This window comes from Hyla sarda, chromosome 5 (assembly GCF_029499605.1).
Source record: "Hyla sarda isolate aHylSar1 chromosome 5, aHylSar1.hap1, whole genome shotgun sequence".
Lineage (NCBI taxonomy): Eukaryota > Metazoa > Chordata > Amphibia > Anura > Hylidae > Hyla > Hyla sarda.
The window spans coordinates 87,786,281-87,805,919 of record NC_079193.1 but is presented as its reverse complement, the minus strand read 5'-3'; the positions used below and the strand labels follow the sequence as shown (position 1 = coordinate 87,805,919).

Sequence of the window (19,639 nt, the reverse complement as noted above, 5' to 3'; positions counted from 1 at the left end):
TTATGTTGGTGATCTTGAACTTATGACTCTCCAGATGCTGCAAAGCTACAACATCCAACATGTTGTAGCAACCTGTGGCATGCAAATGTGTTATTTCTTCCCTTTCCTCAAGGCTGAACATAATCTAAAATCTGAACATAATCTAAAAATGATTAGCTTCAAAAGATTGCTAAAACTTTCAAAAAGTGCAAAAAAATTATTTTGCCATACTTTCTCAGGATATGTTTATGTGTTATGTTAGGCGTGGCTGCCCAGTGGTTGTGATGTGGATTGCAGCCTGTTAATGACATTTCCACCATGTCACGTTGTATTGAATTTATATTATGGAAAATCAAAATACTTAAAGGGATCGGCCCCATACGTTGTGTTGTGAGGGTCAGGCAAAGCATATCAAAGATGCCACTTCTATAAACCTTAGTGCAGTAGTACCTAGTTACTTACTTTTAAAGTCCTGCCCCCTCACTTACCCTAAAAGCAAACAAGACAGCACTCCATAGCATAAAACCAACAGGACAGGGGGAAATGTCAGGTGTGAATAAGCTTACACCCCCTCCCCCCCGTGGTTGTGCACACTATACAGAACAATGGAAACAGCATATACGATCAAGTCCTACTACAGCCCTCCTGCCCAGGTGAATAGTAACTATGCTGTTTTGATGGCAGTTACATCCATAAGATGACTGCCGATGGAGTGGCATGTGATCATACGCATCACTAAGCCTACTCCATCGGCAGCCATCTTACTATGTGTTACTATGGGGGAGGCAGAGTGAAGTATATAGTCACATGGCCTTTTCTTATCGTAAAGAGGTATTCTCATTATCAAAAGTTATCCCCATCCATAGAAATAGCAGATCAGAAGGGACCCTCACTGATCATGACAATGGAGGAAATATGTCCTCACAACTAATGGAGCGCCAGTGCTCCATTAATTTTTCATGGGGCTTCCAGATAATGCAGAGTGTTGAGCTCACTGTGGATAACATTTTATAATGAGAATATGCTCTGCTTGACAACACAAAGAGAGTGGCCAATCCCTTTAAATTTAAGAAAAGGTAGGGATTAACACTTCTGTATGGGCTATAGATCAAAAAACACTTGTGTACCTGTTTCTACGTACTGAAAACTGACTGGTCTGTTATATGGCTTCTTATTTATTGCTAATCAACAATTAAAGGGATTGTCCGATGATTAAAATTCATCCTTTATCCACTAGAGATAACTAGCTGCTTTCACTCTCTATGGGACCTCCACACATAGCTGTCCAGAAAAGGGGTTCAGCAATTGTCAATATTTGGCGGTGGAGCCTGTGCATTTCCCTACCATTACACAGTCCTTGTTCTTAAAGGGGTCATCCAGAAATTATCCATATTCCTGGATAATCCCTTTAAAGGTACTACTAGCGCATTGCAGAAGAAGATCTCTTATCAAGAATGTAACAATTTCACAGGGCTAAAGAGTCAAACTGAAATTCTTTTTAAGCTGCACTTTTAGGTTACGTTCACACGGGTGGATCAGAAGCGAGTTTCCCACTGGGGGGGGGGGGTATTTTTTTGGTGTTTCAGCTGCTGTGACCCGCCTCTTTGACACTTGGTTGAGAAATAAAAGGGCAATGTAAAAGTTTAGCAATCACCGTCAGCTCCAGAAAAGTAAAAGTATGCTGCCATACCCTAACAGCTATCCAATAGTGTATACAGCTCTTAGAAGCAAATACTGCTGACTGATTCCCATTAACTACACTTTAATGTATGTGTATGCATCATTTCTGTTACGCTATGCGCTCCGGCCTCACACGCTGGCCGTGAGCACATGGTCCCCTTACCTTCTGCTGCCGACGGGCTGGGACTCGCACTGCGGGACGCACCCACATGGGAGCCCCAGTCCGTCACTCTCTGGGTGTTTCCCCTGCCTCTGCTTCCACCTCTCTGCACCGGCGCATGTGTTCCCGTCCCTTAGGGCATGCGCGCGCTGGAGCTTTAAGATTTAAAGGGCCAGTACGCTCATTAGTGTAACCACCTGTGTCTTGTTGATAAATTTCTCCACCCTCCTCAGTTCTCTGCCGGATCTTTGTTGCCTTGTGCCCTAGATAAAGTGTTCCTTTATATTGCCCTGCCGTGTACCAGATCTCCTGCTCTTGTGAGCTTGACCTTGCTTCTCTGCTGCCTGCCTACTGAACTTCTGCTATGTCCCGACTACGCTACTGTGCTGCCTGCCCTGACCTACAGCTATCCTGACTACGAGTTGTCTCATCCCTTCTGTGCTTCGCATCTCCTCAGCCGCCTGTGTGGTCGAGCCATTGCCGGGGGTTACGACCTGGGTGTCGCCTGCAGCAGCAAGCTCATCCTGCTTTGCGGTGGGCTCTGGTGAGGACCAGCGGCACCTTAGACTCCGTTCCCTGGCACGGTCCGAGTCATCTGCCACACAGGTCCAACGGATCCACATACATCGGAGTTCCTGTCTTCAGAAACGTGAGTGTTACAATTTCTACTACTGGCTTCACAGTTTCAGCATGGCTTTTAGGTTTACTATATGTTTAGTTAAAAAAAGTCAAAAAGGAATACACAGCTTGACTTCCACTGCAGGAACATGCATTAGAAATAAACATATGTGCAATTTTATGCTAAGATAAGGGATTCTGCTCCAAGAGATTCCTAGCTGACGTCTTGTTTTCACTGGTTTTTGGATAATCTGTTTGCTCCTACTGAAAACATGAGGATTCCCAAACTCAGAATGCATTGAGCTGGCAATGATAATTACTGTTACGCCGAGCGCTCCGGGTCCCCGCTCCTCCCCGGAGCGCTCGCTTCACTCCCTCCGCTGCAGCGCTCCGGTCACGTCCTCTGACCCGGGGCGCTGCGATCCTGCTGCCAGCCGGGATGCGATTCGCGATGCGGGTAGCGCCCGCTCGCGATGCGCACCCCGGCTCCCCTACCTGACTCGCTCCCCGTCTGTTCTGTCCCGGCGCGCGCGGCCCCGCTCCCTAGGGCGCGCGCGCGCCGGGTCTCTGCGATTTAAAGGGCCACTGCGCCGCTGATTGGCGCAGTGGTTCCAATTAGGGTTTTCACCTGTGCACTTCCCTATATTACCTCACTTCCCTTGCACTCCCTTGCCGGATCTTGTTGCCTTAGTGCCAGTGAAAGCGTTCCTTGTGTGTTCCTTGCCTGTGTTTCCAGACCTTCTGCCGTTGCCCCTGACTACGATCCTTGCTGCCTGCCCCGACCTTCTGCTACGTCCGACCTTGCTTCTGCCTACTCCCTTGTACCGCGCCTATCTTCAGCAGCCTGAGAGGTGAGCCGTTGCTAGTGGATACGACCTGGTCACTACCGCCGCAGCAAGACCATCCCGCTTTGCGGCGGGCTCTGGTGAAAACCAGTAGTGGCTTAGAACCGGTCTACTAGCACGGTCCACGCCAATCCCTCTCTGGCACAGAGGGTCCACTACCTGCCAGCCGGCATCGTGACAGTAGATCCGGCCATGGATCCCGCTGAAGTTCCTCTGCCAGTTGTCGCTGACCTCACCACGGTGGTCGCCCAGCAGTCACAACAGATAGCGCAACAAGGCCAACAGCTGTCTCAACTGACCGTTATGCTACAACAGTTGCTACCACAGCTTCAGCAGTCATCTCCTCCGCCAGCTCCTGCACCTCCTCCGCAGCGAGTGGCCGCTCCTGGGATACGCTTATCCTTGCCGGATAAATTTGATGGGGACTCTAAGTTTTGCCGTGGCTTTCTTTCCCAATGTTCCCTGCATCTGGAGATGATGTCGGACCTTTTTCCCACTGAAAGGTCTAAGGTGGCTTTCGTAGTCAGTCTTCTGTCCGGAAAAGCCCTGTCATGGGCCACACCGCTCTGGGACCGCAATGACCCCGTCACTGCCTCTGTACACTCCTTCTTCTCGGAAATCCGAAGTGTCTTTGAGGAACCTGCCCGAGCCTCTTCTGCTGAGACTGCCCTGTTGAACCTGGTCCAGGGTAATTCTTCCGTTGGCGAGTATGCCGTACAATTCCGTACACTTGCTTCAGAATTGTCCTGGAATAATGAGGCCCTCTGCGCGACCTTCAAAAAAGGCCTATCCAGCAACATTAAAGATGTTCTGGCCGCACGAGAAATTCCTGCTAATCTACATGAACTTATTCACCTAGCCACTCGCATTGACATGCGTTTTTCTGAAAGGCGTCAGGAACTCCGCCAAGATATGGACTCTGTTCGCACGAGGCGTTTCGTCTCCTCGGCTCCTCTCTCCTCTGGTCCCCTGCAATCTGTTCCTGTGCCTCCCGCCGTGGAGGCTATGCAGGTCGACCGGTCTCGCCTGACACCTCAAGAGAGGACACGACGCCGTATGGAGAACCTCTGCCTGTACTGTGCTAGTACCGAACACTTCCTGAGGGATTGTCCTATCCGTCCTCCCCGCCTGGAAAGACGTACGCTGACTCCGCACAAAGGTGAGACAGTCCTTGATGTCTACTCTGCTTCTCCACGTCTTACTGTGCCTGTGCGGATGTCTGCCTCTGCCTTCTCCTTCTCTACAGTGGCCTTCTTGGACTCTGGATCTGCAGGAAATTTTATTTTGGCCTCTCTCGTCAACAGGTTCAACATCCCAGTGACCAGTCTCGCCAGACCCCTCTACATCAATTGTGTAAATAATGAAAGATTGGACTGTACCATACGTTTCCGCACGGAGCCCCTTCTTATGAGCATCGGATCTCATCATGAGAGGATTGAACTTTTGGTCCTCCCCAATTGCACCTCGGAGATTCTCCTTGGACTTCCCTGGCTTCAACTTCATTCCCCAACCCTGGATTGGTCCACTGGGGAGATCAAGAGTTGGGGGTCCTCTTGTTCCAAGAACTGTCTAAAACCGGTTCCCAGTAACCCTTGCCGTAACTCTGTGGTTCCTCCAGTAACCGGTCTCCCTAAGGCCTATATGGACTTCGCGGATGTTTTCTGCAAAAAACAAGCTGAGACTCTACCTCCTCACAGGCCTTATGATTGCCCTATCGACCTCCTCCCGGGTACTACTCCACCCCGGGGCAGAATTTATCCTCTCTCTGCCCCAGAGACTCTTGCCATGTCCGAATACGTCCAGGAGAATCTAAAAAAGGGCTTTATCCGTAAATCCTCCTCTCCTGCCGGAGCCGGATTTTTCTTTGTGTCCAAAAAAGATGGCTCCCTACGTCCTTGCATTGACTACCGCGGTCTTAATAAAATCACGGTTAAGAACCGCTACCCCTTACCCCTCATCTCTGAACTCTTTGATCGCCTCCAAGGTGCCCACATCTTCACTAAATTGGACTTAAGAGGCGCCTATAACCTCATCCGCATCAGAGAGGGGGACGAGTGGAAAACGGCATTTAACACCAGAGATGGACACTTTGAGTATCTGGTCATGCCCTTTGGACTGTGCAATGCCCCTGCCGTCTTCCAAGACTTTGTCAATGAAATTTTTCGTGATCTGTTATACTCCTGTGTTGTGGTATATCTGGACGATATCCTAATTTTTTCTGCCAATCTAGAAGAACACCGCCAGCATGTCCGTATGGTTCTTCAGAGACTTCGTGACAACCAACTCTATGCCAAAATTGAGAAATGTCTGTTTGAATGCCAATCTCTTCCTTTTCTAGGATATTTGGTCTCTGGCCAGGGACTACAGATGGATCCAGACAAACTCTCTGCCGTCTTAAATTGGCCACGCCCCTCCGGACTCCGTGCTATCCAACGCTTTTTGGGGTTCGCCAATTATTACAGGCAATTTATTCCACATTTTTCTACCATTGTGGCTCCTATCGTGGCTTTAACCAAGAAAAATGCTGATCCCAAGTCCTGGCCTCCTCAAGCAGAAGACTCCTTTAAACGACTCAAGTCTGCCTTTTCTTCGGCTCCCGTGCTCTCCAGACCTGACCCTTCCAAACCCTTCCTATTGGAGGTTGATGCCTCCTCAGTAGGAGCTGGAGCTGTTCTTCTACAAAAAAATCCTTCCGGGCATGCTGTCACTTGTGGTTTTTTCTCTAGGACCTTCTCTCCAGCAGAGAGGAACTACTCCATCGGGGATCGAGAGCTTCTAGCCATTAAATTAGCACTTGAGGAATGGAGGCATCTGCTGGAGGGATCAAGATTTCCTGTTATTATCTACACCGACCACAAGAACCTCTCCTACCTCCAGTCGGCCCAACGGCTGAATCCTCGCCAGGCCCGGTGGTCTCTGTTCTTTGCCCGATTTAATTTTGAGATTCACTTTCGTCCTGCCGATAAGAACATTAGGGCCGATGCTCTCTCTCGTTCCTCGGATGCCTCAGAAGTTGATCTCCCTCCGCAACACATCATTCCACCTGACTGCCTGATCTCCACTTCTCCTGCCTCCATCAGGCAGACTCCTCCAGGAAAGACCTTTGTTCCTCCACGCCAACGCCTCGGAATCCTCAAATGGGGTCACTCCTCCCATCTCGCAGGTCATGCGGGCATCAAGAAATCTGTGCAACTCATCTCCCGCTTCTATTGGTGGCCGACTCTGGAGACGGATGTTGGGGACTTTGTGCGAGCCTGCACTATCTGTGCCCGGGATAAGACTCCTCGCCAGAAGCCCGCTGGTTTTCTTCATCCTCTGCCTGTCCCCGAACAGCCTTGGTCTCTGATTGGTATGGATTTTATTACTGATTTACCCCCTTCCCGTGGCAACACCGTTATTTGGGTGGTCGTTGATCGATTCTCCAAAATGGCACATTTCATCCCTCTTCCTGGTCTTCCTTCTGCGCCTCAGTTGGCTAAACAATTTTTTGTACACATTTTTCGTCTTCACGGGTTGCCTACGCAGATTGTCTCGGATAGAGGGGTCCAATTCGTGTCTAAATTCTGGAGGGCTCTCTGTAAACAACTCAAGATTAAATTAAATTTTTCCTCTGCATATCATCCCCAGTCCAATGGACAAGTAGAAAGAATTAACCAGATCCTGGGTGATTATTTGCGACATTTTGTTTCCTCCCGCCAGGATGACTGGGCAGATCTCCTTCCATGGGCCGAATTTTCGTATAACTTCAGGGTCTCTGAATCTTCCTCCAAATCCCCATTTTTCGTGGTGTACGGCCGTCACCCTCTTCCCCCCCTCCCTACCCCCTTGCCCTCTGGTCTGCCCGCTGTGGATGAAATTTCTCGTGACCTTTCCATTATATGGAGAGAGACCCAAAATTCTCTCTTACAGGCTTCTTCACGCATGAAGAGGTTCGCGGATAAGAAAAGAAGAGCTCCCCCCGTTTTTTCCCCTGGAGACAAGGTATGGCTCTCCGCTAAATATGTCCGCTTCCGTGTCCCTAGCTACAAGTTGGGACCACGCTATCTTGGTCCTTTCAAAATTTTGTGTCAAATTAATCCTGTCTCTTATAAACTTCTTCTTCCTCCTTCTCTTCGTATCCCTAATGCCTTTCACGTCTCTCTTCTCAAACCACTCATCCTCAACCGTTTTTCTCCCAAATCTGTTCCTCCCACTCCTGTTTCCGGCTCCTCGGACGTCTTCTCGGTCAAGGAAATTTTGGCTGCCAAAAAGGTCAGAGGGAAAAATTTTTTTTTAGTAGACTGGGAGGGTTGTGGTCCTGAAGAGAGATCCTGGGAACCTGAGGACAACATCCTTGACAAAAGTCTGCTCCTCAGGTTCTCAGGCTCCAAGAAGAGGGGGAGACCCAAGGGGGGGGGGTACTGTTACGCCGAGCGCTCCGGGTCCCCGCTCCTCCCCGGAGCGCTCGCTTCACTCCCTCCGCTGCAGCGCTCCGGTCACGTCCTCTGACCCGGGGCGCTGCGATCCTGCTGCCAGCCGGGATGCGATTCGCGATGCGGGTAGCGCCCGCTCGCGATGCGCACCCCGGCTCCCCTACCTGACTCGCTCCCCGTCTGTTCTGTCCCGGCGCGCGCGGCCCCGCTCCCTAGGGCGCGCGCGCGCCGGGTCTCTGCGATTTAAAGGGCCACTGCGCCGCTGATTGGCGCAGTGGTTCCAATTAGGGTTTTCACCTGTGCACTTCCCTATATTACCTCACTTCCCTTGCACTCCCTTGCCGGATCTTGTTGCCTTAGTGCCAGTGAAAGCGTTCCTTGTGTGTTCCTTGCCTGTGTTTCCAGACCTTCTGCCGTTGCCCCTGACTACGATCCTTGCTGCCTGCCCCGACCTTCTGCTACGTCCGACCTTGCTTCTGCCTACTCCCTTGTACCGCGCCTATCTTCAGCAGCCTGAGAGGTGAGCCGTTGCTAGTGGATACGACCTGGTCACTACCGCCGCAGCAAGACCATCCCGCTTTGCGGCGGGCTCTGGTGAAAACCAGTAGTGGCTTAGAACCGGTCCACTAGCACGGTCCACGCCAATCCCTCTCTGGCACAGAGGGTCCACTACCTGCCAGCCGGCATCGTGACAATTACATTGTTTTTTTTCCCCAGAATGTTTAACATTCTAACTGAATGACATGTATAGATTCCATTTTTCAATGGCATACACTGCCAGAAGCTTTTTGGCAGAAGTTCTAACTTATTTTAAGCTCCTCACAAATGAGGCAATCCAGAAGGTAAAGTGTTACATGTCTGAGATACTTAAATGGGTTAAAATCTGAGACTACACAGTGAAGACTTCTGCAAATATCTTTAGTGCTGCTCACAGGCTTTAGTGGCAAATCTTAACTATTTCAGTGGAATTCAGCCACAATCTCATGTCTAGGGAGCTGCCAGAGTTGCCTGAGTAATGTCAGGGATAAATGAAATGGACGGGTTGGCAGCTATTCACTCCCCCTCACCCCCACCCAAACACACACAAACACAGAAAAATAATATTTATGCTAAATGTGCAACTTTTATGCAACTTTATTTACACGTTTTGCCCCAGCCCAATAATTCACAGGAAATTACATCACAAGGTCAGATGTATGCAGTTTCCATTTTTTTCAATGGTCATTCATATAGCACATATCTTTTTATTTTTTATTTTTTTTTAAGGGGTACCTCAGGGAACTAAACCCATAGTCCATCCTTTCCCATTCATATATTTAATTGTCTAAATATCATTCATTAGCTACAGTGGGGGAAAAAAGTATTTAGTCAGCCACCAACTGTGCAAGTTCTCCCACGTAAAAAGATGAGAGAGAGGCCTGTAATTTTCATTATAAGTATACCTCAACTATGAAAGACAGAATGGGGGTGGGGGGGGGGGGGGGAATACCAGAAATCACATTGCAGGATTTCTAATGAAAGAATTGGTAAATTCCACGGTATAATAAGTATTTGGTCTCCTACAAACAAGCAAGATTTCTTTCTCTCGCAGACCTGTAACTTCTTCCTTGAGAGTCTCCTCTGTCCTCCACTCATTACCTGTATTAATGGCACCTGTTTGAACTTGTTATCAGTATAAAAGACATCTGTTCACAACCTCAAACACTGACACTCCAAACTCCACTATGGCCAAGACCAAAGAGCTGTCGAAGGACACAAGAAACTGAATTGTAGACCTGAACCTGGTTGGGAAGACTGAATCTGCAATAGGCAAGCAGCTTGGTGTGAAGAAATCAACTGTGGGAGGAATTATTAGAAAATTGAAGACATACAAGACCACTGATAATCTCCCTCTATCTGGGGCTCCACGCAAGATCTCACCCCGTGGTGTCAAAATGATCACAAGAACAGTTAGCAAAATTCCAGAACCACACGGGGAGACCTAGTGAATGACCTGCTGAGAGCTGGGACCAAAGTAACAAAGGCTACCATCAGTAACACACTATGTTGCCAGGGGCTCAAATCATGCAGTGCCAGACATGGCTACCATCAGTAACACACTATGAGGTGCTACCATCAGTAACACACTATGTTGCCAGGGGCTCAAATCATGCAGTGCCAGACATGTCCCCCTGCTTAAGCCAGTACATGTCCGGGGCCATCTGAAGTTTGCATCAGAGCATTTGGATGATCCAGAAGAGGATTGGGAGAATGTCATATGGTCAGATGAAAGTAGAACTTTTTTGTAAAAACTCAACTCATCGTGTTTGGAGGAGAAAGAATGCTGAGTTGCATCCAAAGAACACCATACCTACTTTGAAGCATGGGGGTGGAAACATCATGCTTTGGGGCTGTTTTTCTGCTAAGGGACCAGGACAACTGATCTGTGTAAAGGAAAGAATGAATGGGGCCATGTATTGTGAGATATTGAGTGAAAACCTTCTTCCATCAGCAAGGGCATTGAAGATGAAACGTGGCTAGGTCTTTCAGCATGACAATGATCCCAAACACACCGCCCGGGCAACCAAGGAGTGGCTTCATAATAAGCATTTCAAGGTCCTGGAGTGGCCTAGCCAGTCTCCAGATCTCAACTCCATTGAAAACCTTTGGAGGGAGTTGAAAATCCGTGTTGCCCAGCGACAACCCCAAAACATCACTGCTCTAGAGGAGATCTGCATGGAGGAATGGATCAAAATACCAGCAACAGTGTGTGAAAACCTTGTGAAGACTTACAGAAAACGTTTGACCTCTGTCATTGCCAACAAAGGGTATATAACAAAGTATTGAGATGAACTTTTGTTATTGACCAAATACTTATTTTCCACCATAATTTGCAAATAAATTCTTTAAAAATCAGACAATGTGATTTTATGGATTTTTTTTCTCATTATGTCTCTCATAGTTGAGGTATACCTATGATGAAAATGACAGGCCTTTCTCATCTTTTTAAGTGGGAAAACTTGCACAATTGGTGGCTGACTAAATACTTTTTTGCACCACTGTATATAGCGCAGTTTCCTCTATTTCCATTGTCACTTACATGTAGGGAGTGAGGAAAAGACATCATCCAGCCATCCACTGTGTCTCTGTCCAAGTCCCTCTCTGAAAGCAGCCCCCACCCTCCTGAGAGACACAGACCATGTTCTTTCTGCCCTGCACTGATATGTCATGCTCCCTTTAGTGCTGATATCTGGAAGGTGTGAGAAGCCTCTGCCAATCAAACACTGAATCTTTCTACTCACAGATCAAGAAGGTGGGGGCTGCTTTCAGAGAGGGAGCTGGCAGGCACCGAGAGCAGAGCTGCAATGGCTGCCTGGAAAGTAGTATTAATAGTGAAAGGGAGGAAAGGATGGCAAAAAATAACAAGCAGCCAGAGAAGACAACAGGAGCCACAGAAGCCATGCAGCCAGAGAAGACAACAGGGGCCACAGGATCCTTGCATATAAAGGCAGAGTGGTTTACAGGAAACATATCTAGGTAATGTGGTAGATTTAAATACTTGGAGGGCCTCTTTAATATCTTTTTTACTAGTTTTCAAACTGTGTAATATTAACCATGCAACCTGTGTTCTTTCATAAGGTTGAACAAAAAAACCAAGTGACAACATAAAAACATATATTCTGATGGTCTGAATACTGATGCACAGGCATCGCACTAACTGATGGTTGTTTTAGTCACAGGTCTGTTGACCAAATCTTAGGTTATGCAACCGGAGTTACTGTATGTTCTATCCCTTAGGTCTGTTGAGATTTAAAGCATTAAAGGGGTACTCCAGTGGAAAACAAATGTTTTCAAATCAACTGGCTCCAGAAAGTTAAACAGATTTATAAATCTTTTCTATTTAAAAATCTTAATACTTCCAGTACTTATCAGCTGCTGTATACTACAGAGGAAGTTGTGTTCTTTCCCCATAGCAAACCTCTTCTGCTCTGGTCAGTTCCTGACAAGGACAGAGGTGTCAGCAGAGAGTAGTGTGGTCACACTGGAAAGAACTACACAACTTTCTCTGGAGCATGCAGCAGCTGATAAGTACTGGAAGGCTCAAGATTTTTAAAGAGAATTTACAAATCTGTTTAACTTTTTGCCACTTATGAAAACATTTTTTAATAATTTATTTTTTAACAGTTTAGTTATAAAAGTATATGGGAAAACTGGGCCATGGCATTGAGAACAGAATAAAATGGGTCACGGTAGAAAGGAAGGGAAAGCTACCAACAATAAACTTTTAAGAGCGACCAGGAGGCCACATCTGCAGGGACCTGTACATTTGGGAATGAAACAATGCTGGGTGTCATGTTAAATAGCGATTGTGTGTTAAGTGGGACAATCCTGAAACCTATACCATATAGAATGGCACAAAGGTCTCTTTCAGGTGTAATACAAGTGTCCTATGTCATGTAGTTTGCCAGCTTGACCTACAGAGCCTCTGTCTGAATTAGTTTTTCAGGTTTTACTTTAAAATTATTTTTAAAAATTACAATGAGAAATTTTTTATATATACTTTGTATTTCAATTATTTGCCATTTTTAAAGGGGTACTCCTGTGAAAACCTTTTTTCTTTTAAATCAACTGGTGGCAGAAAGTTAAACATATTTGTAAATTACTTCTATTAAAAAATCTTAATCCTTCCAGTACTTATTAGCTGCTGAATGCTACAGAGGAAATTCCTTTCTTTTTGGAACGCTGATGACAGCACGAGCACAGTGCTCTCTGCTGACATCTCTGTCCATTTTAGCAACCATGCATAGCAGATGCATAGCATATGTATGCTAAGGGCAGCATGGTGGCTCAGTGGTTAGCACTGCTGCCTTGCAGTGCTGGGGACTTGGGTTCAAATCCCACTAAGGACAACAATAAATAAAGCGTTATTATTATTATAATAACATCAGCAGAGAGAACTGTGCTTGTGATGTCATCAGAGAGCATTCCAAAAAGAAAAGTATTTCCTCTGTAGTATTCAGCAGCTAATAAGTACAGGAAGGATTAAGATTTTTTAATAGAAGTAATTTACAAGTATGTTTAACTTTCTGCCGCCAGTTGATTTAAAAGAAAAAAGGTTTTCACCGGAGTACCCCTTTAAGATCACTGTTTATAGTCAGTGGAGGGGAGTTGCTTGATATGAGGATGCAAGCTGGGTTCACACTACGTTTTGGCTATACAGGGACCAGATCCAGCTGGGGGGAGAGAAAACCGGGTGCTCCAGTATCCCAGCCGAAAGCAGTCCCCATCTCATTCATTTGAATGAGCCGACCGGAGTCAGATAGTGACTCCAGCACTCTCATTTATGCCCCATATCCGGTTTTGTAACCGGACCTAAAACCACAGTATACACCCGTTTTAAAGCCAAAACGTAGTGTGCATTCAGCCTTATACACATCTTATATGTCTTACAGAAATTGCCAGAGTTGTATCCAGGTTTGAGTCTGCAAACTAAATGCAACAACAATACAAATCTATCTCCTGCCATGCTGCAATGTATCCAGAACAAATAAAGGGGCTGTCTGGGACTTTTTTATTCATTGCCTGTCCTCATCAATGTCCTATCGGTAAGGTCTGACACTTAGGACCCTGTATAGTGGCCATGCTGGGTAACTGCAAAGCAGCTTGCATTTAGTTCAATGGACATGTAGCTGCAGTAATCGAGCATGTCCACTACACAAGATATGGTGCTACCTGTTTCTGGCTCTGTTCTCCATGTATGCAGGCACCATGGCTCTGGCAAACAGCTGATCTGTGGGGGTCCTGAGTATCAAAAGAGTAACAAGTACTGAGTGGTGCATTGGTCACTCCCCCAGTATAACATGTGCCAGATCAATATAATCCTAACCTGCACCTATGGCAGCCAATTGGCAGCAAATCTTTATAACTAGTTTGTTGTTGTCTGTTGAGTCGTAAAAAGTGGCCAGAAGTTGACAAATATGGCCTCAAAGACACTGGCAAAAAATATGACCTTTCCTCAATGTGTGTTAGAAAGGTATGTCGTTTTTAATCATACACTAACTTTATATACTGATTAGAAAGCTCCATTCATGGCTATTTTCATGCAACCAACATTGGCTTAATCACATATTTCACTTTTACAAATTGGTTTAAATTTTACAAAAAAAATCAGGTTTGTAAGAATTTAAACTTTTTGTGATTTGTTATAGATTAGGTGATCCCTGCTCCTGTACACTGGACACCTGTAGGTAAGCAACGATGATGTATGCATCTCTGATTCTACTACATTTACTGGGTCAGGTGCTCTGCATACAACCCGGCCACTCGGTGTACTATACAAGAGCAGGGACTCCTGGCTTTGACAAGAGTCCCTGTACATACTTTGTGTAGGCAATCATAAGACAATTGGGGCACTTACACATCTAAATTGGGACCTGAAATCCAAAATGAATTTGACAATTATATTCAGTAAATCGGGCCTGAAAAAACCCATTGGAGATTCATTCATCTCTACTTCGATCCCAATAGCATTGGCCCTGCTCCTGACTGTCCCTTAGTGGTCCTACTTCACCCTTTCTTTAACAGATCCACCACCAAATCCTAGTTCAGCTGTTGATACATTACGGTAAATAGTCCATTTTGTGTCAGCCACTGAATTGGGTGCAGTTGGTCAAGGGGCTATTAAGAAAGTTTTAGGATCTGTATTAGGGTTTTTAGACCATTCTGCAAACAGTCATGTAATTGGTGGGTTTCATAAAGCTATTTCCATTGGTTGTTCATAGATAATCGTAAAGTGCAGCCTAAATGGTTGAGTAAAATAAAACTAAATTATTGATAAAAGTAATGTGATATACCTCATAGCCTAAACCAGCAGTCTCAAACTGTGGCCCTCGCGATGTTGCAAAACCTCAACTTCCAGCATGCCCAGACAGCCAATGGTATCCTGGGAGTTCAATTTTTGCAACTTTGCAAGGGTTTAATGGCTCTCAGACATCACATGGAACACTACAGTAATTACTCCCCTGGTCTGAAGGAATTTATCGCCATCGCCCCAGAATTTCTGTTACATCATAATGCGCACAAGAGGTCGTTGGTGAGAGCGGACAGTGCTACCCATTTGCAGTGATTGCGAGGGTCAAGGTTTGAGATCACTGGCCTAAACCCAAGACCACTATCTAAAGTCTAGGTATTTATTCACTACCACTACTTAGCACGACGCATGGAACCTGTTAATGCGGCTTTGTGTGCGGAGCCGAGTGAAGACAGCAGAAGGTATTGAGGTATATGACTATATAATTATGAGAATTACTAAATCTTGTTCTAAACGTTAAGACTTCTATTTTACCGATGCGTCTCCTTGAACTTAGGTTAAGAAACACATGAATAATAGAATACATTGTTTCTTCAAAGTTCATGAATCTGAATGGAGGATTAAACTAGATATACTGTAAGACATCATAAAGAAAGGAATGGGGGGAACAGAAATATGATTGCCTTTAGCACTTATGTCCACTCCCTAATATTGAAACAGAAGCTCGGTTTTAAGGGTTTGGATTGTAGCAGCTAATACTTTGATAGACTGAGAGACAGCCATCTGATTGTATTCCTCATGACAAGGGAAAATGATTTGCCAAAAACCCTTACCAGTCTGACGCATTTAGCTCACTAATGCCAATGAGCAGATTTCCACTAAAATCATTCTTTATCCCCCTAATCCCAATGATTTCAACCTTTACAGGCCGAAATCTTTGAAAGGGTCTATTATCCAAATTGTGCATAATCCTATTCATGTTTAAAGACAATTTTTACCAGTGTAGTGTGATTTTCAATTTCATACATATGACGTATGAACTTTACGCAGGGTTAGTCTTCCAAATATCTCTAATAGGTCTTTGTCCAAATAATGAAATACCAAGTATTGCTATATACAGTTTCATTTGTTCTCTACAGATTTTTCATCTTATAAACTATAATGTCATGCACAGAATTGCCTACAGACGTAGCAGAGCCAAACTTGGCCAAAGGACAGACTAGGCTCTGCTCCATTTGTACCCCAAGGCAGGACCATAAAGTGCACCTGGACTTAGTAGTCGAGGAGGCTGGTGCCCTCTTAGGTGGACAGGAATAATAAATGAAGTATTGCGTATTACATGCTTGGCCTTGAACCGCAATATTTTATTAGCTAGTAGATGTTCCTTAAAGGGGTACTCCGATGGAAAACATTTTTTTTAAGATCAACTGGTGCCAGAAAATTATACAAATTTGTAAGTTACTTGTATCTAAATAAATATGTATAACTTTTTGGGACCAGTTGATTTGAATTTTTTTTCCTCTGAAGTACCCATTTAACAACAAACGATCAGTTTAGGTGCTAGTCAGATGACAGATCTTTAATTCAGGAAAGTTCTTTTATTCAAGAACAATCTTTCAAAGTGAATATTCTCAGAAACATCGTTAATCCTTCATCAGGTGTCATTGATCATGTACGGCCAGTTTGAACAACTTTAACATAGAATAAAATGTGTATGGCTACCTCTGCCAAGCAATTGTTTATCAGATGTTAAACAGTCATTTAACCATTATCCCACTTCTATCTAATGTGTATAACCAACTTAAGGTTAATCTGACCTTCAAACTGCTTCTGTGCTTCACCTGTAGAGCTAATAAGCTCTATGGAAGTCAATACGTTTAAGCTGCAATACCATACCCAATGCCCAGACAAGTTGGGTGCTATTGTTTAAAGAAAGCAGCTTTGTTTTTTTCTAATCTTGTAAAAACCCCTTAAGGGTGCGTTCACATGCTAGTAGCTAGCAGCGAGTTTTCCATTGTGGGAAACCTGCTGCGTGTTACACTACCATTGATTTCAATGGGTCCACGGACAGTCCGCAAATCTGACACTATTTCGGACTGTCTGTGGACCCATTTAAATCAATGGTAGCATAACTCGCAGCGGGATTACCGCTGCAGGTAACCCATTGCTAGTGAACGCACCCTTACATAATCACTTATAAAGTTATATATTCCTAGGGTATTGAATTAATTTATAATCACAGGTGGTCTAACCTCTGAGACCCCTACTGACCCGGGAAAAGAAGGCATCTGATTTGGTGCTGTAGTGCACAGTTTTGCCCAGCACAGAGGCACTCCCAGGCAACTAGCTATGATGGGAACTTGAATGGAGATGTGCTAAATCAGCACTGCGGACCATTCATTCCAAGAGGTCTGACCAGCAACCCCCACCCATCCCCTGTCCACTTTATCGCTGATCCTTGAAATATGCCATAATTTATAAAATGGGAATACCCCTTTAAGCCTTATTTGGAGTGTCCCCAGACACATGACCCGGAGCTGGCCTTTATGCTCGTTATATATAACCTTTCCATTAATGATTTTTTGTTCAGTTAAAGTTCAGTATTACCGGCTTATATGGAGATTATTATGATGAGACACCATGATGTCATGTAAACACTACTGTCTAGATTTCCTTGGCTCATAAAAGACAAAAGTACCGTAGCAGCCTACAAATTGTTACTTCAATTCCCCGATTGTTCCTTCCTTCATTACAAAACACTTTGGCCTGTGGCAGAAATGAAGTGCTTCAGTTTTACGACTGTGATAATGTAGTTAGAATAGCAATTTCTCCCCGTCCATAGCTGGTATTTCCTTCCCCTCTCGGCTGTCCACACACAGCCTCGCAACAATGTTTGTTTTCCCAAATTCCAAATGGTAAACTCATTTGAATTCCACCGGTGGAGTAATGCCAGCTTTTTATGAGCAGTGACCGATTACAGGCTTATTAACCATTCACAGATTACATCACAGAGAATAATTGTTGAGTGATTACATCAACACTAAAGGATTTCAGCCCAGCAAACTCCTGGAATTCAGAGGAAAACTATTTGTCATCGTGTATTACATTCTCAGATAAAATATGCTGCTCAGCATTACATTCAAATGACAATTTGCTGCTCTTGTCTTAGTGAGAGGGCTTAACAGGAAGCTGGAAACGGAACACTTTCAATGCTCTACATATCCTGAAGTCAGCCATGTTTATAAAGCAGAATAACCATATCACGTGTATTTATTCCTGCACTAGTTGTGACTCAAATGACTCATGTTCCAGTTATGTCACTGGTTAAGAAGTCATACTTGCAAGGCTAGACAATTCTGCTTAATTGTACAGGTAAAATGGAGATATATCAGCATGAAGGCCCATTTTTGTTAAAGGTGGAGCTACTGCCTAGAGTCCCTATGTACTTGGGGGCTGTTAGGAACCCAAAGAGCAAACTAAATACCCAATATTATTATGCACACACTTTAAAGGGGTTTTTCCCACCATAACAATTGTACTTATCTATCTCCAACAGCACCCATAGAGAATAAATAGAGTGGCAGGACCACATGCGGGACTGCCACTCTATACCAATGGGAGACTCATGTCCTTGTTCTCAATGTTATGGGGCAAGGGGCAACTGCTAGCATAGGGGATGAGTTGTTATGGGACCAGTCCCTACTGCATATTGTTGGGGCATTATATGGTAGTATGTGGACTGTATACAGTGGGGCAAAAACGTATTTAGCCAGCCACCAATTGTGCAAGTTCTACCACTTAAAAAGATGAGAGAGTCTTGTAATTTTTATCATAGGTATACCTCAACTATGAGAGACATAGTGAGAAAAAAAAATCCATAAAATAATATTGTCTGATTTTTAAAGAATTTATTTGCAAATAATGGTGGAAAATAAGCATTTGGTCACTTGCAAACAAGCAAGATATCTGGCTCTCACAGACCTGTAACTTCTTCTTTAACCCCTTAACGACCAAGGACTATATTTACAGTGAAAATGCGGTGTCCCAATCAGCTGGGACACGAGCGGAGGTCCTCTTACCTGCCTCCGGCGTGTCCCCTCGATGATTGATTGCTCCAAGCCTGAGATTCAGGCTTGAGCAATCGACCGCCGATAACCATGATCACTGCAAAGCTATGGCTTTACAGTGAACAGGGTATAAGATCATTGTGTGCAGTGTTATAGGTCCCTATGGGAGCTATAACACTGCAAAAAAAAAGTGTAAAAAAAAAAGTTAATAAATGTGATTTAACCCTTTCCTTAATAAAAGTTCAAATCACCCCCCTTTTCCCATAAAAAAACACCATGTAAATAAAAATAAATATAAACATATGTGGCATCGCCACGTGCATAAATATCCAAACTATAAAAATATATCATGAATTAAACTGCACGGTCAATGGCGTACGTGCAAAAAAATAAGTCCAAAATAACGTATTTTTTATATCATGAAAAAAAGAATAAAAAGCGATCAAAAAGTCCAATCATAACAAAAATGGTACCACTAAAAACTTCAGATCACGGCGCAAAAAATGAGCCCTCAAACTGCCCCATATGTGGAAAAATTAAAAAGTTATAGGGGTCAGAAGATGACAATTTTAAATGTATTACATTTTTCTGCATGTAGTTATGATTTTTTACTAAGTACGACAAAATCAAACCTATATGAGTAGGGTATCATTTTAATCGTATGGACCTACAGAATAAAGATCAGGTGTCATTTTTACTGAAAAATGTACTGCGTGGAAACGGAAGCCCCCAAAAGTTATAAAATGGTGTTTTTTCTTCAATTTCGTTGCACAATTATTTTTTTCCCTTTTTGCTGTAGATTTTTGGGTTAAATGACTGATGTCACTGCAAAGTAGAATTGGTGGCGCAAAAAATAAGTAATCATATGGATTTTTAGGTGCAAAATTGAAAGGGTTATGATTTTTAAAAGGTGAGGAGGAAAAAACGAAATAGCAAAAATGGAAAAACCCGTGGTCCTTAAGGGGTTAAGAGTCTCCTCTGTCCTCCACTCGTTACCTGTATTAATGGCACCTGTTTGAGCTTGTTATCAGTGTAAAAGACACCTGTCCACAACCTCAAACAGTCACACTCCAAACTCCACTATGGCC

At 44.5% G+C, this 19,639-nt stretch overlaps 1 protein-coding gene across 8 annotated transcripts in view; it reads right to left on the bottom strand.

The window, feature by feature from the left end:
• Positions 1 to 19,639, bottom strand: part of CREB5 (cAMP responsive element binding protein 5) — a 616,745-nt gene that overhangs the window by 421,990 nt on the left and 175,116 nt on the right. For 4 of the 8 annotated variants that reach the window (XM_056519874.1, XM_056519871.1, XM_056519877.1 and 1 more), the window contains exon 1: positions 468 to 774. The exons of the other annotated variants lie outside the window; for them this stretch is intronic. The gene's annotated coding sequence lies outside the window, so the exon portion shown is untranslated. Of the gene's footprint in view, positions 1 to 467; positions 775 to 19,639 lie in introns of those variants that run through there. 8 annotated transcript variants of the gene reach the window in all.